At 40.4% G+C, this 25,073-nt stretch overlaps 1 protein-coding gene across 3 annotated transcripts in view; it reads left to right on the top strand.

Annotated features, from left to right (window-relative positions):
• The window catches only part of LOC131060460 (protein PTST, chloroplastic), a 224,513-nt gene that overhangs the window by 97,682 nt on the left and 101,758 nt on the right, over positions 1-25,073 (top strand). The window lies entirely within an intron of this gene.

The raw sequence follows: 25,073 nt of genomic DNA, 5'->3' as shown, positions 1-25,073 counted from the left end.
AAATACATTACCATATTAATAGTCAAATATTAGTCAAACTTGAATGTCATGATATATATTAAAGCTAAAAATAATAATGTCAAGTGTCAACAATCAACCATCATTGATCAAAGATAATATGGGCCGTCAAAAATATCATCATCACCATTCATATTAGATGATGTATATAGTGGTAAATTAGAAGAACTACAAATAGTGCCACCAGCAATGGTACTAGCACCAGCACTAGCATCCTCATGCTCACTAGCTGGCTCATAGTCATTGTCAACATCAAGTGCAGCAAAGTGGGCAGTGGAAGCATCCAAGTCAATACACTCAACTTGATATCCCACTTCCTTGTGTCCCCTTCTTTGTAGCCACTTTGCTTGTGTTTAAGGAGCTGCAAGTTTGTATGCACAAACACCAAGTCTTTTGGCCTTTTTCAGTGTAGTCTATTGCGCTTTATTGAGTGGATGAAGGAGTATGTGCTCCAATTCCTCTCAGATGTAGATGAACTAGCAACCTATTAAGACAAATTAGAGAGCTAAGAGTTACAAAATTTAAATATTTAAACTATAAAATTAAAATGTAAATAAAACTAAAAAGATAAGGATTTTTTTAATAAAACTTGCGATAAAATTTTGATCACAAGAGGTTGTAGGTGTGTATATGATTGGCCATGGAAGTACTAACAACTATGAGCATTGACCATAGACTTGTCCCCAAGAGCATCAAGGCCACAATCATTGGAACATGTGAAACCTAAGTCATGATTAGTGAAGAGTCTGTGAAGTGCTTCTTTGTACCCTTGAACGAATTCAACATCTTTATATGGGGCAACTCTTGATGTCACAAAAGTAGCTGATAACTATAATATTTGGGACTCATTGCAAAGGCAAGATGTAGTGGAGTGGTCATTTTTTTCCATCTCTCTTCAATGATTTTGTGTAGTTATTTAAAGAATTTTTCTTTAGGATCTTGCTATTTTGCATTTATGAATTTCATCTTCTCAATCATTGGGTCAATGCCATCATATCCCTCACCCGAACAAGGTCTATGCATGTTGATATAATGGATTATGCTCAATATGGGCTCAATGAAATTGAGGAGTCACTCGCCATGATCCCACCAAATGTCACCTACGATCATTTGCTTGACCTTTGCTACCCTTGTAGTGCTAAATTGCCTCCATATGGACCAATTTGGGTTGTTGACCATTCTAGAAAGTGCCTCACGAACGTTCACAAGTCCTCTCAACACAATTGTGTTGGAGGAAAATTGGGTCTCAACCATCTTTTTGAAAATCAAAATCAAAATATTTAAATTTAAAAAGTTTACTAAAGTGAAACATATCTATTATTTAGCTTACCTTCAACAACTCCAAGTTCGAGAATGTTCTAAATATGCCTTGTGATATATGGTGGTTGGCGGCAAACATTTGGATCTGTTCAGCTCAGCATACACTTGTTTGATCCAATCAATTTTGGTGCCAATTTTTTGTAGCATTAAGTTGAGGGAGTGGATAGCACAAGGTGTCCAAAAAATGTTTGAATAACGCTCCTCAATTGATAACCCAACAACCCTACAATTTTTGGCATTGTCTATTATAACTTGCACAACATTTCAAGGGCCCACTTTCTCAATGGCTTGACAAAGAATGTTAGAATTAACTGCATCATTCTTCAGCTTTCCTTTACAATCCATTGCTCTAAAAAACTTTGCTGCTTTGAGGACGCTACAATAACATTGATCAGTGGGCAATTTTTTGCATCTTTCCATCTTTCCATCCATTACAAATGGTGGATTCCCTTGTTTTAGCCCACTAATCCTTTATGGGATTCAAGGAGTCTTCTACAAATTTAAACTCTTTATCCATAAGGTTCTATGCACTTTCTCAAAAATTGGGCCCTTGTACCTTTTATAAGCCCCATTAATTGATTTCACCTTTTTTTGTCAATATGGTGAGCAAACAACATTGAATGCCTATCTGTAATATCCCCAACAATTTTTTTTTGATTTTTAACAAGATTACAATCACACCAACACCCGTTAGGAATTAGAATAAGAAAACTAAACCAGCTGAAAGGAACCCTACACCTTTTGATCACCGAGAGCCCAAGCTGGGAGGGTGAGAGCATACGGTGGCAGGGGATTGTTAGATGCAAACTTCTGAAAATGCTTATTACAATAATGGGTGGCAAGCCAACCCCTTCCACTTTACAGCGGGTAAAACAAGGAAACTTGGCGGTTAAACACACTCAAGCACAAATCACTCTACCGCAATATTTCAGCGGGAGGACTGAACACTTACAACAAAGCTCAACTCAACCGCTTATGCAGCGGGAGGACCATTACAAACAAAATATCACTCGATTGCTTATTCAGCGGGAGGACAAAATTACAAAGATCAAATGTAGGTGGCAAGCCAGCCTCTTCCACTTTTCAGTGGGGATTTGCTGTACAATCCAGAAATGGCTGTTAGTACTACTATCCAGCCTTACAATAAAGAGATGGAATGCATAGAAAAGAGAGATTTAACTATCCAATACTAATGAATACCTCCAAGCTTAACACAATTAGCAAACTCAAACCCACCCATAAAGAAATAACACACCACTGATCACTAAACTGAAAATACAATCTGCTGCCCGCATAACATGCAAAAAAACGGCCACTACCAAATTCACTATTATGCTCATAACTCACCCAAAACAACTCGGAATGGCACAACTATTGAAGCAAATGAAAGCTAAGACAAAGGCGATGCAACCAGAACCTCAAACCTACACTACGAACACCACCAACAGCCAGCACGCAACCCAAGGCAGCCAGGAAATGGTACAACCCAGCTGGGAAGTACGATTTGCGGCCAAAACACAGAATGCACACCAAAAGAAACGCCAAAGTAGAAGAATAATCGCCCTCCAAATGTGCTTCCAACGAGCTAATACCTAGAACGATCGATTGCACAGGCAGGGAGATGATCAAATCTTTGCTTCAGCCACACCAAACCAGCAACATTGAAAAACACTCCACACTTTGAAAGAATACTGAAACACACACTGAAAACTGGAAGCACACTCACAAATAACTCCTACAACACACTGAAATCAGCTAGGTACTGTATTTCAAGTACAAAACTGGTAAAACTAGGGAGCCACAACTCCGAAGCTCAAGCTCACTCACCATTCCGGCAGCATAACGATATGATCTCTTCAAGATAACCAAATGAGGAGCCCATCCCTTGTATTTATAGATTTCTCCCTTTGAAATTCAAATGCAAATGGCGCTCAAACTCATTTGAAATTCACTTCATTTCATTTTATGCCCCCCTCAAGACATGGCGTCCCCTTTCCAGCCTCCGTAGTCGAACTTTACCAAGATGCACAAGTTCAAACTTTGAGAAAATAATATAGAGTGTAGAATGACTTCATTTGGACGCCCACTTGACTTAGGAAATAAAATGGGACTTAGGATAAATAACATAATATTTTCCTTCTTAATTCATTCCTCCAAAATATAATAATTAGTGAAATAATTAAATATTTAACTTTAGAGGTAAAGTAATAATATTTAATTAGCAATTATAAATCAACCACTGATTGCTGCCAAATCAACCATGTGAACGGAAGTGCAGAAGACACTAATCTGAACTGGATTGGAACTCTGCTTAAGACTGCCAAAAATAGCACTGCCTGAACTAACACTTACTAAAAATGGTAAGTCATGAAAACATCTCCAAAAGACATGCTCGTCGAACCTTGTGAGAGAGCTCGGAAAACATAGAAAAAACCTCAAAATCCAGTCAGCTGCCACCAACTTACTAAAAATAGTATGTTCAGAAATCACTCCGGAACATAATGCATGTTAAACCACCATGAAGCTCTCGAAAAACCCAAAAGGAATCCTCAGTTTTTTCTGCCAAACTCCAACCAAAACATCCCTAAAAACTGCAAAGAATCCTCCTAGAAAATGGAAAACCCTAATTCCTCATTCCAATCAGCCTATGGGTCTCTGGAATAGGCCAATGGACCACTGATTACTCGTTACTGAGAAGGGGACATTAGAGTCCACCCTACCCAAGGTTGCTTGCCCTCAAGCAATCGCAAGCCTGGATGCTGCAGGATCTCCTCATTCTCCCAAGTGGCATCCTCAACTGGTAAGTTCTTCCATTTGATCAAGTACTCCTTGATCACCCTTTTTCTCAAAGAACGCTCCCTGATGTCAATGATAGCTTCAAGAATCAAAACCAACTCTCCCTCCTCATCTAGTGGAGGCAACTCTGCTGAAGCTACTACATTATGTCCAAGAGCCTTCTTAAGGCGAGACACATGAAAGACATTGTCAATTCTGCTTCTCGTCGGAAGTTCCAACTCATACACCACTTCCCCAATCCTCCTGCTGACTCTGAAAGGCCCATAGAAACGTGGCTTCAATTTCTCAACTCCACTCTTCTTGAGAGTAGACTGTCTGTAAGGTTGGAGCCTCAAGTAAACCATGTCACCCACCTCAAAGGTGCGCTTAATACGCTGCTGATCAACATACAATTTCTGCTGATTCAATGCATGCTGGAGATTGTCCCTCAAAGACCTCATAATATCCTGACTCTGCTGCATAATATTGTTTGCCTGAGGGGTTCTGCTATCACTGAATATCAAATCAGCGAAGCTAGGAGCTTCATAACCATATAGTGCCATGAATGGTGACATTCTGATGGACATGTGATATGAAGAGTTCTAAGTTCTAACAATACTCTCCTAGGTGAAGCCAGCTCACCCATGCATTCTGCTGCTCCGAGACATAGTTTCTAAGATAGCCTTCCAACCACTTATTCACAATCTCTGTCTGCCCATCAGTCTGCAGGTGATAACTTGTGCTTGGAGTGAGCACAATACCACATAATATGAAAATCTCCTACCAAAAGGTACTTAGGAATTTGCTGTCCCTATCACTTACAATGTTTTTCGGCAATCCATGCAACCCGAACACCTCTCGAAAGAACACATCAGCAACTTGAGCTGCTGTAAATGAGCTGGTGATGGCAAAAAAGTGAGCAAACTTGGTCACTCTGTCCACCACAACATATATACAATCCTTCCCTATGGCCTGTGGCAACCTGTTGTGACGTTTTCACACATCGCCCCATTGCAAATGGGGACCCATGTTTTTTGTTTTTTGCTCGTTTTCGCTTTGCTTTTCTCGGGTTTTGTTAGTTTGTTAGTTGTCTGGATTTAGGGTCAAGCCTTAGGGTTTTAATTACCGTCTTTTCGGACCAAAATCCAGTCAGTTTTGGGAGCTTTTTGAATTTCCTTTTCTAGAATGCAAATTTTGAATGAAATGAATTCGCCAGAATGGTCTAATTTTCAATTGGAATGTTGATGCAGAGCTTAAATTTGTCTAAGTGTTGAAGATGAAATGTGAATTTTTGTCCAATTGAATATTTTTGACCAAATTTTGACATTTTTGATTTTTGATCCTAGGCATCTCAAATGATTTGTTTTCGCCTTGTGAAGTGTTAAAATGTGTAAAATCATGTTATTTTGGCCTGTAGGAGCAAAATCGCTCCTGTCCCTTAGTGAAGGACGGGAGCTCGTTTTCAAATATTTTACTATTCCTGCAGGGTCAAGATGAATTACGAATTGGAAGTGATGGAGAAAGGCGAGATCTTTCCATTGAATATAAATTGAAGATTTTCATGAGCACAGAAATGCCTCCAGGGGAAAGATCGCTCCTGTCCCTCAGTGAAGGACCGGAGCTACAAATTCAATTTCGCCTTGTCCTTGCAAGATTTTGATGACTTAATGATTTGAGGACGTCCAAAGGAAGATGCTTTGCCAAATGAATATAATTTGAGATGCAAAAACGAAGGAGAATGACCTATATTGACCAAATCGCTCCTGTCCCTCTCCAAGGGACCAGGGCGAGGTACCTTGTAGCTCTCGTCCCTCTCCCAGGGACCAGAGCGATTTCCTTCATTATGCAAAATCCAGACAAAGGTCAAGGCAAGTTTACGTTCAAAAACAAGGAAAAACATGAGATAAATGCGTTGAATATAAATTGAAGATTTTTGGGACGTCCATAACAGTGCTAATTGCCTAAATCGCTCCTGTCCCTCAGTGAAGGACCGGAGCTACAAATCCAATTTTGCTTTGTCCTTGCAAGATTTTAACGTCTTGACGATGTGAGAAGGTCCAAAGAGGTACATTTTATCAAATGAATATAACTTGAAGTGCTGTCGGGGAGATCAACAGGGTAGCAAGTCCGGCTTCAGTGAGGTCCTGATCCTGAAATTTGGCTAAGTCTGGAATGTCCTGATCCTGAAATTTGACTAAGTCTGGAAACTGAAAAACCTCCAAAAACTAGATTTTGCAATATAACTCCTGGAGGTCTGAAACCACTCTCAAACATCCTGAAAGTATATATGGAATATAACTTAAAGTATAAGAAAGAAGAAACATAGAAGGAAATGTCACTTATACTTAAATGTTATATTCCATCAAATTTATCCTGATTGAGAGTGCGAAAAGTCAAATTTCGCTCGTGTCCTTCTCCAAGGGTCCAGAGCGAAAAGCGCTCCTGTCCCTCTCCAAGGGACCAAGGCGAATCGCTCGTGTCCCTCACCAAGGGACCAGAGCGAAAATGCTTAGTTGAGCCATTCCTGACCTTGTTTGGACGAATCGAGACATCAAAGGCATGGTGAAGGACGAAATGAGCATGATAGACCATCCAGACTTGATCAAAAACGATGAAATGATGAAGTTTTTGCCTAGAGGGTCAAATTCGCTCCTGTCCCTCACTGAAGGACCAGAGCGAAATTCTTCATAAGATACGATCTGGGCAAAGACCAAGCAAATTTTATGTTCGAAGGCAAGAAAGGAGGTCAATCGAACCCGTTGAAGACAAATTGAAGATTATCAAACGTCAACAAAGGACCAAAATGCTTAAGTTCGCTCCTGTCCCTCAGGAAGGGACCAGAGCGATTTTTGTTGTAGATGATTTTCTCGCCAAATTTCAACCGATCTCAAGGCATGAATGAATGAAAGGAGGCATTGCGAATCCGTTGAATATAATTTTCGAAGGTGATGAAGTAAAATGAGGCCCACAAGAGCAAAATCGCTCCTGTCCCTCAGTCAGGGACCAGGGCGATGAGGTACGTATCTTCCCACTTTTTCATTTTTGGGCGCTAAACAAACATTTTTGAATTTATTTAAATGCTAAAATTCGATAAGTTTTGAAAATTCAATTAAATGGCATTTAAATATTGCGCTTGATATTAATTAAATTATTTTGCCTTGTAAAAAATCGAATTTGTTAATTTAAATGACAAAGGCATTTAATTAATTATTTATTAATTAATAGAAAATCAAAAGGAGCGCTTGGTATTTTATTGGTTTACAAAAGTCGGCCTTGTTATTTATTAAAAAATCGTTTAATTTGCCTTATTAATTATCAAGTCGGCCTAAGGTGGTAATTGTGAGATGAGCGCTATAAAGGGAGGTGAGAATCATTATTTTCACATTATCATTTTTCATGCGATCTCAAAGGGAGAAGTGCGAAATTATCTTCAAGGTGCGGGTCTTGTCAAGGAAGGCGCAAACATCATCAAGGGAGTGCGAGTGTGTTTGAAGGAGCGAATTTCATTTCAAAACAAAAGAAGGCACTAGTTTTATCCAAGGCGAAACATCTATCCAAAGGAGAGGCGAACTTGAAGTTTCAAGTTAGGCGAACTTGCCAAGGACATTGAAGAACACATCAAAGATTCCAAGGGTGGCGAATTAATAAGGAAGACGTTCATTATCCTTCAAGATCAAGTCAAAGGCTTTAAATTTTGATTTTTGCCTAGGCAAATTCCTCATTTTGCATTCTAGAGTTAGCTCTCTCCTGAGGTATGGCGATATTGGTTTTATTGTCTTGATTTTGAATTGTTCATCGTCATTTCCTTAATTTTGAATTTTGGAATTTTGTTTTGCCTTAGCTCAGTCTTTTTTAGGAAATGATTAATAAATGACTTATCATTAAGTTTCCTAAAATTTGCTCTCTAATTTATGTTATGTATTGCAAAATCATGTTACTAATTTTGAAATGTTGTGTAGGCATCAAATGGAGGTCTCTTCAAGGAAAATCAAGCCGGATCAAGGACGGTCTTCGCCAGGACGGTCTTCGCCAGGACGATCAAGCCAAGACATGGGCGACCTCTTTCAATCCAGCGTTCCAAGGCGAGGTACATCGTCATCCTGCACATCAAGGACAAAAGGAGTTAGAACAAGAGTTAATTAAAGATAGCCTCTCAACGACATCAAATTGAATATCTAGCAAGCTTCAAGTGTCAGATGAGGTGGCGTCCTAGTCATCATTTCTCCAATCAGTGAAGTCCATCTCAGCATGTCCAGATTCAATGTACTTAACTCATGGAAGGTGGCACAAACTCCGATGTACCTACCCCGGCTATCCATTGGTCGATTTTTCTAAAAGGGACATGTGTCCAAGCAATACAATTTTATCATTGGTCGAGCATTAAATGTTATGTAATGGTTGTAACAAACCCTAATTAGGGTTTTCATTGTAAAATCTTGGCCATTGATCTTGAATTGATCTAAGCCATCAAATTGTATTGTGGGCACTATATAAGCCCAGGCATTTCATTTTGTAAAGGTTAATTAGAAAGGATTAGAGAGAATTGTAAATAGTTGGAAGAGTTAGAATATAGTTGATAGAATAGCAATTAGAGTAGAATAGGAGGACAAGGCAAGAAATTGTTGCCATTGATTGTAAACAAACTCCATTTTCATTGAAGTAATGGTGAAATATGTCGTTTTTCTTGCAATTTGCATGGTTTCTTGTTGAGTCTTCAATCTTAGATGGTAGATGATTAGATGAATGAAGGAAATGTGATTGATTGATGGTGGAATTCGTATATCCATACTACTAGCAGTTTGTTGATTGCAGACTTGCCTTGTGTAGTCAACTGGAATCGTTCAGCTCAAGCTCAATTTCAATTTGTCGCTTCTTCATTGATATGCATCAACTTGGATGGTATCTATGCCTGCGGTGATGATTTGAACATCATAAAGCTTCCTTAGAAGATCGCACTAGCCTTGTGTAGATGTTCTATTGATGTCAAAACAAGACCTAGTTAGAGTTTCATCAAAAATCAATCATTGCTCCTACATCCTTAGTATTAGGATTAGATCCTCTCTTCGCCCTTATCCTTTTTCCATTTTTTTAATCTAAGTTAGTAAGAGCCTGTGTCCAGCAAAGCAGATCGGAAGTTCAATGTAAGTCCCCTTGTGATTCCAGCAAATCACATCATACCACTGGAGCTTGTCCACACGTGGAGACCCCACTAAAAGAACCTTGGAGTCTACCTAACTGATCCTTTACGCGAATCTTCAGCAGTTAGAGACTATTTTCTCAAGAGAGGATAAGATGCCTTTAGGTATTTTATTCTGTGTATGATTGTGTACAAAATACACGTCAACACAACCCAGTGATGAAATCCATGGATAAACTTTCCCATTTCTGACTGGGAATGGGCAATGGTTGTAACAAACCATCCGGTAAAGTATTCTCATCCTTGTTCTTTTGGCATGTATGACACTCCTTGATGTATCTCAAGACATCATTTTTCAATCCTTTCCAAGAAAATCTTTCTCGGTTCTGCCTGTATGTCTTGAAGTAACCTTGGTGACCAGCAAGAGGAATGTCATGGAAGGTCTGCAAAATCTTCTCCTTGAGCTTAGATTCAGGCACAATGAAGATCCTTCCCTTATATAAAATCAACTCACCAACTTGTTGTGCTCGCACACACACCCTTGCTTCGGGGACCCCCCGTTGTTTTGTGTCTGTGCACCCGATAGGAGATTAGAATGCCTGAGTTTTTGTGAGTTAGGCGTTCAAATTGTGGAAGAGTAAAATCACATCTTGGCCATTTTGGCCGAAAACCTTAAAATCTCAAACTTGCCATTTAACCCGAAATCATGAATTGAGCCGAAATGTTCTATGAAGGAAAAATTGCGAAATCCACCAAACACCCGAAAAGGTAAAGAAACCAACTTGCAAATCATCCTAGCATACCGATAAGGGTTAAAGGAGACATTCACGCGAGGAGGATGGAAGGGCTGAAGATAACAAAGCAAAACAAAAGCAATTCACCTCCAGTAGGCTGAATTTCGAACTCACAAAATCGTCTTCTCTCTAGGGCCGAAACTTAGGAAAAAGAAATCGTGAGTCTTCTTTCAAATCTGCTCCACAGGCCGAAGAAAGTAAACTCTCAAAACTCTTCAATAGCCCGAAGTCTGTTAAAGATCGCATTTTTAAGGTAAAAGAAGCAATAAAGAAAACCTCGCAAAAATGATCCATAAGCCGAAAAGGGAAAATGGAGCAAGTTCCAAGTTCGCAAAATCGGCTTCATAGCCAAAAATTCCAAGTTTGAAAATCGCGCAAAACTCTTCATCATGCTGCAAACACTTAAGGCAAATCTTAAGAAAAAGGGCTTTGAGCTGAAATTAGGGAGTCAAAAATTCCTTAAGTTAAAACTCGCAAAATCTCTTTGGAAGCTGAAAACTTCCACAAAACCAAAATCGCGCGACAATACCCATTTGCCCGAAAATTGCAGGTTTTCCAAAACTCGCAAATAACCCAACTAAGCCGAAATTATGAGAAATAAGAGTTTAAGTCGCGATTTTTCACATGGTCGTGGTTTCTTAAAATCGCCCATTAAGCTGAAGTTTCATGAAACAAAGGTAAAAATCGAAATGGACCAAAATCGTGCAAATACTTCATTATGGCCGAAAAATTCAATATCTCCCAAGTCTGCGAATTTGCATCTCGCATTTTCTGTGCAGGCCGAAAAGAGGGAAACCTATTTAAACTCGCAAAATGTCTCTCTAAGCTGAAAAGTGAAAGAGAGAACTTAAATTTTCAAAACTCCCCATTTGGCCGAAATACAAGCAAGCTCACAAATTCACCTAGTAGGCCGAGAACTTTCAAAAATCGCGAATTTCACAAAGTTGGTTAATAGGCCGAAAAAGAGTTACAGGTTCGCCAAACACTTCAGTAGGCCGAAATTCAAAAAGGAAAATGCTTAGAGGTTTCAAATCGGCTTGGTGACTCGAAATCCATAGGAAGGGCGCATAAAAATGCAAATTGAGGGCTCAAAATATAACCTATTCGGCCGAAATCATTCAAACTTGCCAAATTGCCTCTAAGGCCGGAAACCTATAGCCAGGTATGAATCGTGCAAAACAACCGATATTGCCGAATTTGCAAGTGAAAGTGAAACGAAGGATTCTTTTGCTCAAAAAACATCTCTCATTTCGCCTATTGAACCCAAAATTGCCAAAAGGGGGGTTATAACCTAAAAGGTAAATCTCTAAAAAACCCTGGTTTACCCGAAATTCTAAAACTTAGGTGATTTACAGGTTAGATCACATGAAATTTCACCAGGATGATGTTAAAATGGAAAGCCAAAATCGTTTAAAACATGTGGAAGGCCTGAATTTCGTCTAAGTTGGAGGGCGAATCAGGACGAAGGATCAGAGTTCATGTATGAAGAGAGGCATTTAAAAGATACATCTCACAAAGAGCTTTTCAAGCCTAAATCCCACAGGACGAAGCCAGACGTTAAAAATTTAATGTTTGTAAAATTAATTTAATTAATTTTTCAAATTGATTTATTAAAGTGAAATTGATTGTTTGCAGGTCGAAGGCATCGTCGGGAAGAACCAGGAGAAAGCCTGAAACACAAATCGAAGAAGGATTGCGATCAAAGCCAGGAGCAAAGATGCAGAGTAGGATCAAAGCGATGAAGCATTGGGAAGCATGCCACTCGGACAACAACTTAAAGTCCACCATCGAGACCAAAGACCAAAGACCAAAGAACATCCAGAATGCTACCAAAGTGTACAAACTCAAAAAGATACACTGCTGGAAGAAATTCCAGAAATTCAGTTTGGAAAATGGAAATTGTTTAAATGTAAAACTGCTTGTGGGTCGCACTTAAGATATTTTGAAACAAAGGGAAACAAGTCAGTTGTGGACAACCATTCCCAACTACCAGATAAACCCAAATTGAATCCAAACAGTTGTAGGCAGTTGAGAGGGTTGTGTTGACGTGTATTTTGTACACAATCATACACAGAATAAAATACCCAAAGGCATCTTATCCTCTCTTGAATAAAGTCGCTAACTGCTGAAGATTTCGCAAGAAGGATCAGTTAGGATGACTCCAATGTTCTTGTAAGTAGGGTCTCTACGTGTGGATAAGCACCAGTGGTCGTTGTGATTTGCTGTGTCCTCAAGGGGCCTTACGTTGCCGAAGATTTTGCTAAACTAAACAAGCTTTCCAAAAATAACAAAAGGATAGGGTTGCAAGAGGTCTAATCTAGTCTAACCCTAAGAATGACTTCATGTGGACAAGACTTGGCAAGATTCAACCAACTTCAATTTTGCCATAAAATAACAACTTAATTGAAATTGATGCGATCTTCTAAGGTAACAAATGGTTTTTCAACACATCAAAGATCAAGGACACTACCACGAAGGTACATATCCAAGATACAATAACGATTGAAGGTTAAGTGATTCGAGTATTCTCCAGTCGACCACGCAAGGCGTTCCTACAATCAGCAAGAAGCTAGTGGTTTGGAAAGCGAATCCTACCAAAGATCAAGTCCAACACTTTGTCCTTCGAATTAACACACTACTTTGATCGAGAAATGATTCAAGAAAATTGAACAACCCTGAAGATAGCTAAGAGAATTGCAACAAAACACCATAACTTCAATATTTCATTGATTCCAAAGTCATCATATACAACAATTGCTTCAATTCTTTCTTCAAAACTCAATCTTGCTACAAAAGTAAATTGCTTCTAAACTCTAATCTCTCTAATACATCAATAATCTAATCTTCTTCTCACATCTAACTTCTTCCGAAAATGAAATGAAATGAGGGTATAAATAGCATCCTCAATTACAATGAATGGTCCAGATCAAAAGTAGATCAATGGTCAAGATCATGACACCTAAACCCTAATTAGGGTTTGTTACAAATAGCCTCCTTTTATTGCACAACATTAAATGCATAGCCAATTATAAATTTGGCACAAAAACCTAGGAGACATAGACCAATGACAATTAAGGTGCCATGTCATCTATAACAACCTCTCATCTAGAATCTTATTCCCTTTCCAATGCTCCTTTTTAGCATATGCAATGAATCTTGATACGATTCCCTCGATCTCAGCAATTGGAATCTCGGGAAGATTCTTCATTCTTTCTTCCAAGTGGATGACCTGATCAAATGCATCTAGAAGAGCTGCGTCCCATGTAAGTTCAAGTTCCTTAGTCTTTTCAATCAGGAGCATGGTAGCAAACATCTGGTCCTGTTGCTCATCTGTGATATTGACGTCCTTGCAAAAGATGACCTTGATTCTATCTTCCAATTCTTGCAAATCCACATCTATCTCAACTTCGATCCTCCTGCCAAGAATGGTACGTAGTACCTCAAATACTCTGTCCTGGATCGGGTTGATCACCTCCTCAACATGACTGCACCTAGTACTGATGTCCTCAAAGAGAACCTCTTTCATCTGGAGTAAGGTGGACCACTGAAGTAAACTGTGAGGTCCTCCATCCATAATCTTTTCCTGCACTAAGACCTTCCTCGATGTTTGTCTAATCACTTTCAAGACAGGAATGATAACATCCTTGGTATGAGCAAAAGCGGCTACCGTTATCATCAAATTGTGGATGATCTCAAGAACCTGAATAGCCCTATGAATAGTCTTCATCATCCTTGTTGCAAATTCTACGGCAACTGTATGAGATTTATCCATCCAAGTACTCATACGCTGGACCATACTCCTGAATCTCTCTGCCTCACCAATTGATTGAAGGGGAAGTGCCTGTATGGGTGATCTTGCTGGATCCTGACGTCCTAAAGGCTGATTGAGATGGCTGAAATACGTTCTCCATGCACCGACCTCCCTCTCAAGCTTTCTACTCTTCTCCATTTCTTCTCTAAGCTTGTCCTTCAATGCCTCAAAGGAATCTGTGGCATCATCTAGTGTCTGCTCGGCTGTGGATGGACCTAGCTCAAATGTCTCTACATCATATTCCTCTGCTAGGATCTCACCTTCATACTTGTCTACTGCCGGTGTAGTTATCTGTAATTTTCTGGATCCAGTCTCATCTCTAATCATCTTGGACATCTTGGTAGCCTTTCTCTTCTCTGTCACTTCCTGGGAATGTCCAACAAGGCTCTCTAAATCAATCACATTGTCTTCGTCCTCAATCACAATCACCTTCGTTAATCTTTCCTTCAACCAATCTGGGATAGCTGATCTTGTCTCTTTGACCTGTATTTCCTTATGCAATATTTCTTCTTCTCTGTGAGGAGATGTTACTTCTTCATTATTCTTGTCTTCATGTAACTCATAATCTTGGAGAGATCCACTTGGTGACCCTTGAGGTACCTGTCCTTCTTTATCATTCTGAACCATCGACTCCATAGACTCCTCCACTTCAAGTGTCCTTTTCTCTTGTCGAGAGGATGTACCGGATGAACGATCTCGGCTGGCCTCTTGTTTCTTCTTGGAAGATTCTCTCTTTCCAGGTCTCTCTTTCCTCTTCGAGCCTCTTGGATGGAGATCCCCTTCACTTGCACTTCGAAGGTTGCCTTCATTTGCATTTCTGGGATTAGGATTACCTTCGCTTACACTAGCTCCACCTTCGGCTGGCTTCTCTTCCAAAGTGAAAGTCATAGCTATTCCTTGCTCTCTTAACTTCTAATGCTGCACATCAACCCATCTGCGAGTACAAGACAAGACTGGAGCCATCAAAGCATCTAGATCCACGACCTCGGGCTCATTCCAATCTAACCTTATTGATTTGCTTTCTCGATCATAGGATGACTAGAGATGTCTGCCACTGTCCTGAGCTTGGTCGGCCCACTCTGTAAATCTTGCATTTCCTGATGAAATCCAAAGGCAATCTAGAATGCATCTTTCTTTTTACTTCAAGATCATCCAAGAGATTCATCATAAAATCTTCAATCTGAAACTCATGCTTAAACTTCCTACCGACTGTCTCCTCTATATATCCATGTGGATCAAAGCTTTCCCTCAAAGCAAAGAATGAAAAAGAATACAAAGCTAACTCCTTCTCTGCGTCATCCATGGCTAAAGCATTAGGACATACCTCAACTGAATTGCCCAATATGATAGGTACCGGAACTCCATTCCCATGTCTGTGTCTGAATGCCTTCGCATAGGCTGCCAACTGTCTTGTTACTTCAAGTAACACAATTCTGTCTGTCGGATATCTCGGCAACATGTATGGAGGTAAAGGACATCCATGTACTCTGATATAAGTAAACTTCGGAAATTGAATAAACCAAGCACCATACCTCTTTATTAATTCCTGTGCATCCTGAGATAATCTGTTGTGAATCCCGCCTTGCAACGTCCTTGTGATGTTCATAGTAAAGGTATCATTAACTAACTTGTAGTTGCTTCCTGGCGGATGATGCAAGTGAACATAGGAATCACACACTCTGACCTCGCCGGGTCCTCTTCCAATCACTCCTCTGTGAGGTAGTCCTGCGTACTCAAAGCTCCTGATCAAGGCATAGATGATGTATGAACTCATGTGGAAGGACTTGGTAGCTTTGAGTCTCCTCAACTGTACGTCCAAGCAATGGCTAATCATTCTAGCCCAATGAATTGTTCCTTTACCCTGAACTATCACCTGGATGAAGTAGAACATCCACTTTTCAAAGTAAAAAGCTTGAGGGGCTCCTGTGACTCGGTTGAGCATTGTAATCAAATCTCTGTACTCCTCCTGGAAATCAATCCTGTGTGGTGTGTTCGGTACCTTGCTCAGGCGAGGACGACTCTTGAGTAACCAGTTCTTGTTAATGATGCTTAGGCAAGCATCTAGATCATCTTCGTACATGGACCTGGCTCCTTCTATGCTCTTGTAGACCATATCTCTGTGCTTTGGAAGATGGAAAGCCTCACTTATAGCTTCCTCTGAAAGATACGCCAAAGTGTTTCCTTCCTTGGACACGATCGTTCTGGATTGAGGATCATAATGACGAGCACACTCGATCATCAACTCATGGCACTGTACTGCTGGAGGGAAGCCGGCCGCCTTAATGATGCCACTTTCAATTATCCTCCAGGCGACAGGTGATGGCTTGCCAATGTAAGGGACATCTCGAAACTTCTTTGTACTGAAGTTGCCCAAGTTGGTATCTCCAATGTTGCTCCACTTCGACACGATCTTGGTCTCCACTTCTTCGGTCTTTTGATCTTCCTTCATGAGAGTTGGATGACTGGTGGATGCTCCCGTCTTCGGGGTCTCCATACCTACACAACATTTCATAATAAGTAACTAGATATTGCAATGCATAACATAGATTAGATTAATTTTAGGAAACTTCATGATAAGTCTTTGAGTTATCATTTCCTAAATAACGATTAAGCTATTGAAATTCAAAATTTCAAAATTCAAAATTTAAGCTATGACGATCAACGTTCAAAATTTAAAACAATAAATCAATATCGCCATACCTCAATTGAGAGCTTAACTCTTAAAATGCAAAACAAGAAAATCGCCTAGGCAAAAATCGAAATTAGATGGCTTCAACGTGATCTCCTTCAAATGAACGTCCTCGCCACCTTTGGGATGCCTTTGACGTGATCTTCAATGTCTTTCGCCTTAATTCAAACTTCACGTTCGCACTCCTTAGATGATGTTTACGCCTTCCTTTGATGAAATTCGCACCTTGAACACCACTCGCACCTCCTCTTGAATGATAATTTCGCACCACCTTTGGATACTCCAAATCGCACTTGAATGTGGATGATAAAATGATAATGTGAAAATGAAAATCTTCACCACCCTTTATAAGCGCTCACACCACAATTACCTTGAGGCCGACTTGGTAAAAATAATGTAATTAAAACTATTTTAAAATAAATAATAAGGCCGACCTTTCAATCCAAGCGCTCCATTTGATTTTTAATTAATTAATAATTAATTATTAAATGCCTTTGTTTTTTAATTTAACAAATTCGATTTTTTACAAGGCAAAAATAATTAATTAATATCTTGCGCAAATTTTAAATGCTATTTTAATTGAATTTTTTAATTTATCGAATTTAGCATTTAAAATAAATTAAAAAATGTTTGTTAGCGCCAAAATTCGAAGGTGAAAAGTACAAACCTCATCACCCTGGTCCCTGACTGAGGGACAGGAGCGAAATATCAACTTGGTCTTGGTTCTCGTGCTTTGGACGTTTAAAATCTCCATCCTTACGTTGAAACTGACGTTTTTGCAAGGGATTTCGAACTTGAGTGACTTGACTTTGAAAATGAATGTCCTTTAGATGTGATATCGCCCTGGTCCCTTGATGAGGGACAGGAGCGAACCCTACGTTCTTACTTGAAATTCTTCGTTCTTGATTTTAACTCCTTGTTCATTACCTTTCAAACGACGTTTTAAACCCTTTGCAACTTTGTTTTGACATGATCTTCGAAGGATAACAAGTGTTTTAGCAAATATTGCCCTGGTCCCTTGGTGAGGGACAGGAGCGATCCTGGTGTTTCTCTCCTTGATCTCGCTTCTTTAATCACCAATCCTCTTTATATGGCAAGCAATGACATAGTTTCTCCATTCCACGCTTGTTTCACTTGACTTCCACAAGGCATATAGATGTTTGGAGGATTATCGCCCTGGTCCCTTGGTGAGGGACAGGAGCGATCTCCATGTTCTAGTCAAAACTCGCCATCTTTCAACCTTTGTTCTTCGTTCATTGCTTCCTAAATGATGTCCTTGATCTTGCCTATCCTTGCCTTGTCTTGATTTTGAAGGAAAATGAAGGATCCTGTGAAAATCGCCCTGGTCCCTGACTGAGGGACAGGAGCGATATAGCTTCCTTGGCTCAATTGATAGTCATTTGACGTGTGAAACCTTTGTATATCATCTTCTTAAGACACCTTAGACCTTTTATCATCTCACATAACCTTGACTTAACGTGATCTTTTGAAGGATTTGGTCAATATGGTAAATATCGCTCTGGTCCCTGACTGAGGGACAGGAGCGAACTTCAATGTCCTGGGCTCATGCTTGCTTTTAACAACTTGCCATTACTTTCATCGTGTAAAATGAAGTCCTTTGATCCTTCTTGGTCGCTTAATACTTGTTAAACTTTCAAAATCTAGGCCTTTATGAAAATTTCGCTTTGGTCCCTGCCTGAGGGACAGGAGCGAACTGGGTGTCTTGGTGTAATTCCTTCAACATTGGTGACTTTGGATACTTCGTTCTTCATTGAGATGCCTTAAAACGTCCTCACCACCTTGTACTTCGTCTTGGAGTGTCTTGAACTTGGAGGAAAGGCAATATAACCATCATATCGCCCTGGTCCCTGACTGAGGGACAGGAGTGATCTTGCTCTTGTAGGCTTCATCTCACTTTGCTAACTTCAAAAATTATCTTCAATGGTCTTGTAGTGCTCCGTTTCACTCATCCATGCCTTGGAATTTGCTCTTACTTGGCAAGAAATTTGTCTAAGGTAAAAATCGCTCTGGTCCCTGACTGAGGGACAGGAGCGAACTTAGGCATTTGGGTCCCTTGTAGATGTTTTGTAATCTTCAATTTGTCTTCAACGGGTTCAATTCACCTCCTTTCTTGCCATCAAACTTAAAACTTGCTTGATCTTTGTTTAAAACATGCCTTATGAAGAATTTCGCTCTGGTCCCTGGGAGAGGGACGGGAGCTACAATGGATTTCGCCCTGGTCCCTGACTGAGGGACAAGAGCGATCTTGGCATTCTGGTCCACTTTTCTTCATGTTTGTGCCTTCAAATTATATTCATCTGGTAAAATGCACTCCCTTGGATCTCTCCAAATCGTCAAGTTGTTAAAATCCTGCAAGGACGAGGTGATGTTTGATTTTAAGCTCCGGTCCTTCACTGAGGGACAGGAGCGATTTTGCTCCTACAGGCCAAAATATCATGATTTCACAAGTTTAATCACTTCACAAGGCAAAAACAAATCATTCCCCATGCCCAGGATCAAATATCAAAAAACTCAAAATTTAGGTCAAAATTACTCAATTGAATAAAATTCACATTTTCATCATCAACACTTAGACAAATTAAGACTCTGCACTCAAAATTCCAATTGAAAATAGACCATTCTGGCGAATTCATTCCATTCAAAATTGCATCCTACAAAAGGAAGCTTAAAAAGCTCTCAAGACTGACTGGACTCTGGCCTGAAAAGACAGTAACGGAAACCCTAAGGCTTGACCCTAAATCCGGACAACTGACGAACTACCAAAACCCTAAAAAGCAAAGCGAAAGGCGAGCAAAAACGAGCAAAAAGAGGGGGTCCCCATTTTAAATGGGGCGATGTGTGAAATGGTCACAACAGGTTGTTGGGTGGATAACTAAGAATTAAGTGGGCATGGGTTAAAGCTACCAGCTTCTGGAAGGCAGGTTGCAACCCTTGGATGCAGTCCATCTTAGCCACTGGTTCGACATGTAAAATCTATAAAGGCAGAGGCCTTTCTTTTGTAAAGGGTTAGAGAATTTTGTAGTTAGATTTTAGAGTTAGAATAGGTTAGATTTTAGGCATAGCATAGAGATGCTGTAGAAATTGTTGTAATGGCAGTTGAAGCAAATATATGAACATTGAAATATGGTGTTTGTTGTCTTTGTTTTAGTCTGTTTGCATGGTTTCTTTTAGAGTGCAGGGATTTTAATGGTGAAGTGTAGAGGGGTATTTGATGCATTTTTGGTTCATACCATTGGGGGTCTACTGATTGTAGGTCACCGTGCATGGTTAGTTTGAACCCAAACTTTGCTTAGTTCAACTGCAGGTGTTCGTCTTAGGCTGCGCCAAAATTAGGTGCCTAAAACGAGTGTCTCCGGTCTGAAAATCCTTCATCCCTTGGAGCTTGCACCGTTCTAGTTGTGAGTGTGTCTCTGGCAAAACAAGAACTGGTTTATCGAAATCTGTCTACCCGCTGCATCAACTGTTATCATCCTTGTCCTTAGGTCTCCTAAACCCTTCCTCTTTGCTTTTTATTTCGCAATCCAAAAATCACAACAGACAGCTTGTTACCAAAATGTAAGTCTCCTTGTGCTCCCAGTAAAACACATCGATCACTGAGTTATCCCGCAGTCAAGAACTAACAATCGAAACCTTGAGGTCGTCCCTATTGATCAACTAAAACAACATTAGGGCTTACTTATACAAGAGAGGATAGGATACTCAGCGAGTACATTCTATTCTATGTTGGCTGGATCGAGTCGTAGTTCCGCGATTTTAGCCATGTCAACAGAATTGGCACTAGAAGGAGGGCCCCTGCCAGGTTCCTTGCAACAAGTTGTGTTTATCATACCCTTCCAATGCTATATTTGGGATATGCAAGATCCCTGTTAAACCGGAAAAACCAAAAAATCAAAATTTTTGAAAATACCCAAAAAGTTCCAAGTCAAAATGTTGGGTCAGCCACTTCATGAAGACCGCTCGCAGTCCGACATTTTCCAAATCCAGTAAAGGTTGAGTTTGCAGCTATATCCCAAGCAGCAGTCCGAATTCGCATCTGCAGGGCATTGCAGGATTCATGGTACAACTGAGCACGATGAGTTGAGTTGCTTGACGTTTTTGTCAAGAGTTGAGTTCACATTACAGGGGCAGATATTTTTCTGGGATATCCCCAAACCGGAGGAGATAGCACAGTCAGATATCCCCAGTCCTCCATCAAGCATTGATGAATTTACAAGATTTAAGGACCGGATTGAGAACCAATTTGGTCTCGATGAGGAGTTATGCTTGGAGAGCGTGTTGTCACCTCGGTGGTGCAGAATTCACCGCACCCCACATTTGGAATTCACTTGCTCGCTATGCATGGAGGCAGTTAGTCAAGTCAAAGCCCGGTTTGGACTGCCGGAGAAACCAGAGGAGCCCATCACCAGCAAGGTGTGGAGTGCCTACCTTGTTGCAGATGGGTATAGACAAACGCAAAATCAATGCAGTGTCGCACTCCCCGATGATGTTAGGATGGAGCTATCAAGTGCTGAGGAAGATGAACCCGTCAATCAGACTATGGCAGCAGATGAATTTATTATCCCTACAAGTGATGAGGACAATGTTCAAGAGGACGATCAAGTGAGCTTTGTGGATAAGCCACAAGTTGAATATAACCTTTTAGCTCCTCTTAATTTCCTACTTTCAAAGACAATAGGATGCTTGTCTTGCATGAGAACTGCATGAACACCTTCTCCTGATGCATCACATTGTAACTCGAAAGGCTTGGTGAAGTCTGGTAAAGCCAAAACAGGACATGAGCTCATAATTTCCTTAAATCGATCAAACACTGCTTGTGCCTTTTTTGACCATTCAAAAGCTCCTTTCCTAGTGAGATCTATGAGGGGGGCAGCCAACTGAGAGTATCCCTTCACAAACCTTCTATAGAAACCACATAGACCCAAGAATCCCTTCAAATGTGTTATGTTCTCAGGTGGAGGCCAATCAATAATAGCCCTAATCTTTTCAGATCCACCTTCACACCCTCTACACTGATGATGTGACCAAGATAGAGTAGTTCTTTCATTCCAAATTCACATTTGCATTCCTTAGCAAACAGGGATTCAGACTACAGTATACTGAGAACTTCATCCAAGTGTTCCAAGTGCTCCTTCCAAGACTTGCGGAAGATGAGGATGTTATCAAAAAATATGAGCACAAACTTCTTTAACTACTTCTGGAAGAGCTTATTCATGCAAGACTGGAATGTGGCAGGAGCATTAATCAAACCAAAGGGCATGACTAAGAATTCAAAATGCCCAAAGTGGCACCTGAATGCAGTCTTTTCTACATCTGATGCCCTCTTATGATTTGATGGTAGCCTGATCTGAGATCTATCTTTGAGAAGAACATGGCCCCATGTAGCTCATCAATCCTGGGAATAGGGTACCTATTTTTGATAGTTTCTTATTGAGTGCTCGGTAATCCACGCACATGCGCATGGTCCCATCCTTTTTCTTCACCAAACCTACAACTGAAGGAAAAGGGCTCTTGCTCGGCCAAATGTAACCCATGTCAAGAAGCTCCTTAATGGCTTTCTCAATTTCATCCTTCTGCTTCTTGGGGTATCGATAAGGAGTAGTCATGATAGGCTTAGCTCCTTCTAACTCAATAATATGTTCAGTACCTTGCTCAAGAGGCCTACCAGGAGGTGGATTCTCAAAAACCTTGCTCCTTTTTGTGATTAAAGCTTGGATATTTGCAGGGTAGCTCCTTTTTTCTTCAAGTTGGCTTGATGACATTATCATACATTCCGCTGTCCACTCCACTTGGTCATGGCGGATCAGCCTCCCCATCTTCTTCAATGATACAATTCTAAGATCACCATTGGACATCCCTCTCAATACTACCTTCTTCCCATCATACATGAACTTGAGCTCCATGGTTTGCAGATTTAATGTGATCTCACCAAGAGATCTCAGCCACTGGATTCCAAGGACTGGATCATCAGTCGCTCCTATTCTCACCACAAAGAAGTCATCTCGAATCTCATGATTTCCCAACTTCAAAGACATGTTGGAAATCATCCGATTGCATGATAGGGTGGAGCCATCAGCTACCATGACTTTGATTTTTTCTACTTCCTCAGCCACTAGCCCCCTCTTTGCAACAATCCTCTCATCAATGAAGTTATGAGTCGCTCTTGTGTCAATGAGAGCAATGACATGGTGCTCCCCCAGCATTCCCCGAACTCTAAAGGACTCATTCTTGTGAAGGCTCGAGAGTTGAGCAACCCCACCTCTATCATCTTGTTCACTTTCAGGCCCTTCAAGAGCCTCTTCATACTCGCTATCCTCAATTTTAGTATGCTGTTCGGATATTTTAGAATCAGATCCATCAGCTGAATAGGACTCCATTTGATGTAAGTTACCCTTCCCATGACACTTATGCCCAGGGGCCCAAGGTTCTCTATAAGAGTAGCATAGATTCTTCCTCTGGAGCTCTTGGCGGAGCTCATCATCCAACTGAGAAGGAAACTTCTTGGTCTGATTTGAAAACTTCTTCTTATCCTTCCGGAAAGGAAAAGGCTTGGACTGAAATTTACTTTTAGGGGCAGCCAACTCCATACTCCTAGACTTCTTGATGGCTTCCACTAAAGTGGGCGGATCAAATGCTTTGACCCATCCCTTCAAAGGCTCCTCAAGACCTTCGGTGAATAAAACCACTAGCCTCTTTTCTGAAATACTACTAACCATAACTGACAGGTTCTGGAACTCAGTTATGTAGTTGTCCAAGGAGCCTTACTGTTTGAGTTGAGCAAGCTCTCTAAACTTAACCTCCGGATCCGTAGAATCAAACCTCTCAATCAATCGGTTTGTGAATTCCGCATAGGTGGTTATCAAGTTATGACCAAGGGTGACCAACCTATGGTACCACCATTCGTGAGCAACACTATCCAAGTGCAAGGTGGCGAACTTGATGGCCTCTTTTTCGGGCATTGGCCTCAAGGACAGATAATTGTCTAACTTCTGCACCCAAGCTCTAGCTGTGCACTTATTGCTCCCATCAAAATGTGCTAGAGTGACCTTCCCAAGGGCTTGTTGATAGTCCCTTGGAGACGAGTATCTATTATCAAACCTCCCTTCCCTTCTCTTCTTTTGATTCATGAATTGATCAAGAGACAAAATGTCTCGGATCTCTGTGGAAAGTGAAGCATACTCCATGTAACATGCCTGTATCTCATCAGCTATTGGGACTTCTACCACAAGTGGCGGTGCTTCCTTTGGAAGGAATACAGGTTGCAAGGGTCTTGACAGTCAACCAGTACTCCACCATTGTTGCTATTATGATTGCTGCCATTCCTATTACCTCCTGAATTGTTAGAGGTATTCGCATGGTGTCCATTGGTGTCATGGTTTTGACTTCGACCCCCACCAACATTCTGATTTATTGTGGCCATCAATTAGGACATCATGTCCATCATAGTATCGAACTTTTTCTCAACTCTCTACACAACCCGATTGGCAACATTCTGATCTAATGTCCTCTCTGCCATTGAATCGGCTAAATCAACCTCTTTCTCTCTGTTTCTCAAAACCTCTGAAAAGGTTTCTTCCATTGGCATTGACGGTATTTGAAACTGCTGCCTTCTCTGCTCTTTGTTTTAGTATCTAGTATCTCTGTCACTCATGGAGAACCCTTATCACACAGGCTAGTAGGAAGAGTGGCTCTGATACCACTGTAATATCCCCAACAATTTTTTTTTGATTTTTAACTAGATTACAATCACACCAACAACCGTTAGGGATTAGAATAAGAAAACTAAACCAGCTGAAAGGAACCCTATACCTTTTGATCACCAAGAGCCCAAGCTGGGAGGGTGAGAGCATACGGTGGCAGGGGATCATTAGATGCAAACTTTTGAAAATCTTATTACAATAATGAACGGCAAGCCAACCCCTTCCACTTTCCAGCGGGTAAAACAAGGAAACTTGGCGGTAAACCAGCCAAGTAAACAAAACACATTTAAGCACAAATCAATCTACCGCAATATTTCAGCAGGAGGATTGAACACTTACAACAAAGCTCAACTCAACTGCTTATGCAGCGGGAGGACCATTACAAACAAAATATCACTCGACAACTTATTCAACAGGAGGACAGAATTACAAAGATCAAATATAGGCGGCAAGCCAGTCTCTTCCACTTTTCAGCGGGGATTTGCTTTACAATCTAGAAATGGTTGTTAATTGATTTAAACAACGAGATGAAAGACTCCTTAAATAATGAATTACATAACGACGTTTCTAAAAGAAACATTAGTGAACAAAAGAGTGGAATTAGAAACTAACTAAATAACATAAAAAACTAAATGACCATTAAATAATACATTAATTACTTTAATACCCTCCGTTAATGGTTATCCTATCAATGTAATGCCCCCTTCTCAGTTCGAGACTGATGGATGGAATCTTAGCCTATTTGGAAACGTGTAGGCTAACTAGAGACTAAATTAGGGTTTCTGTCTTCAGGAATGTTTTTAGAGAGGGG

Source organism: Cryptomeria japonica, chromosome 5 (genome assembly GCF_030272615.1).
Source record: "Cryptomeria japonica chromosome 5, Sugi_1.0, whole genome shotgun sequence".
In the NCBI taxonomy this organism is placed as follows: Eukaryota; Viridiplantae; Streptophyta; class Pinopsida; order Cupressales; family Cupressaceae; genus Cryptomeria; species Cryptomeria japonica.
This window is presented reverse-complemented; position numbering and strand designations above follow the sequence as displayed.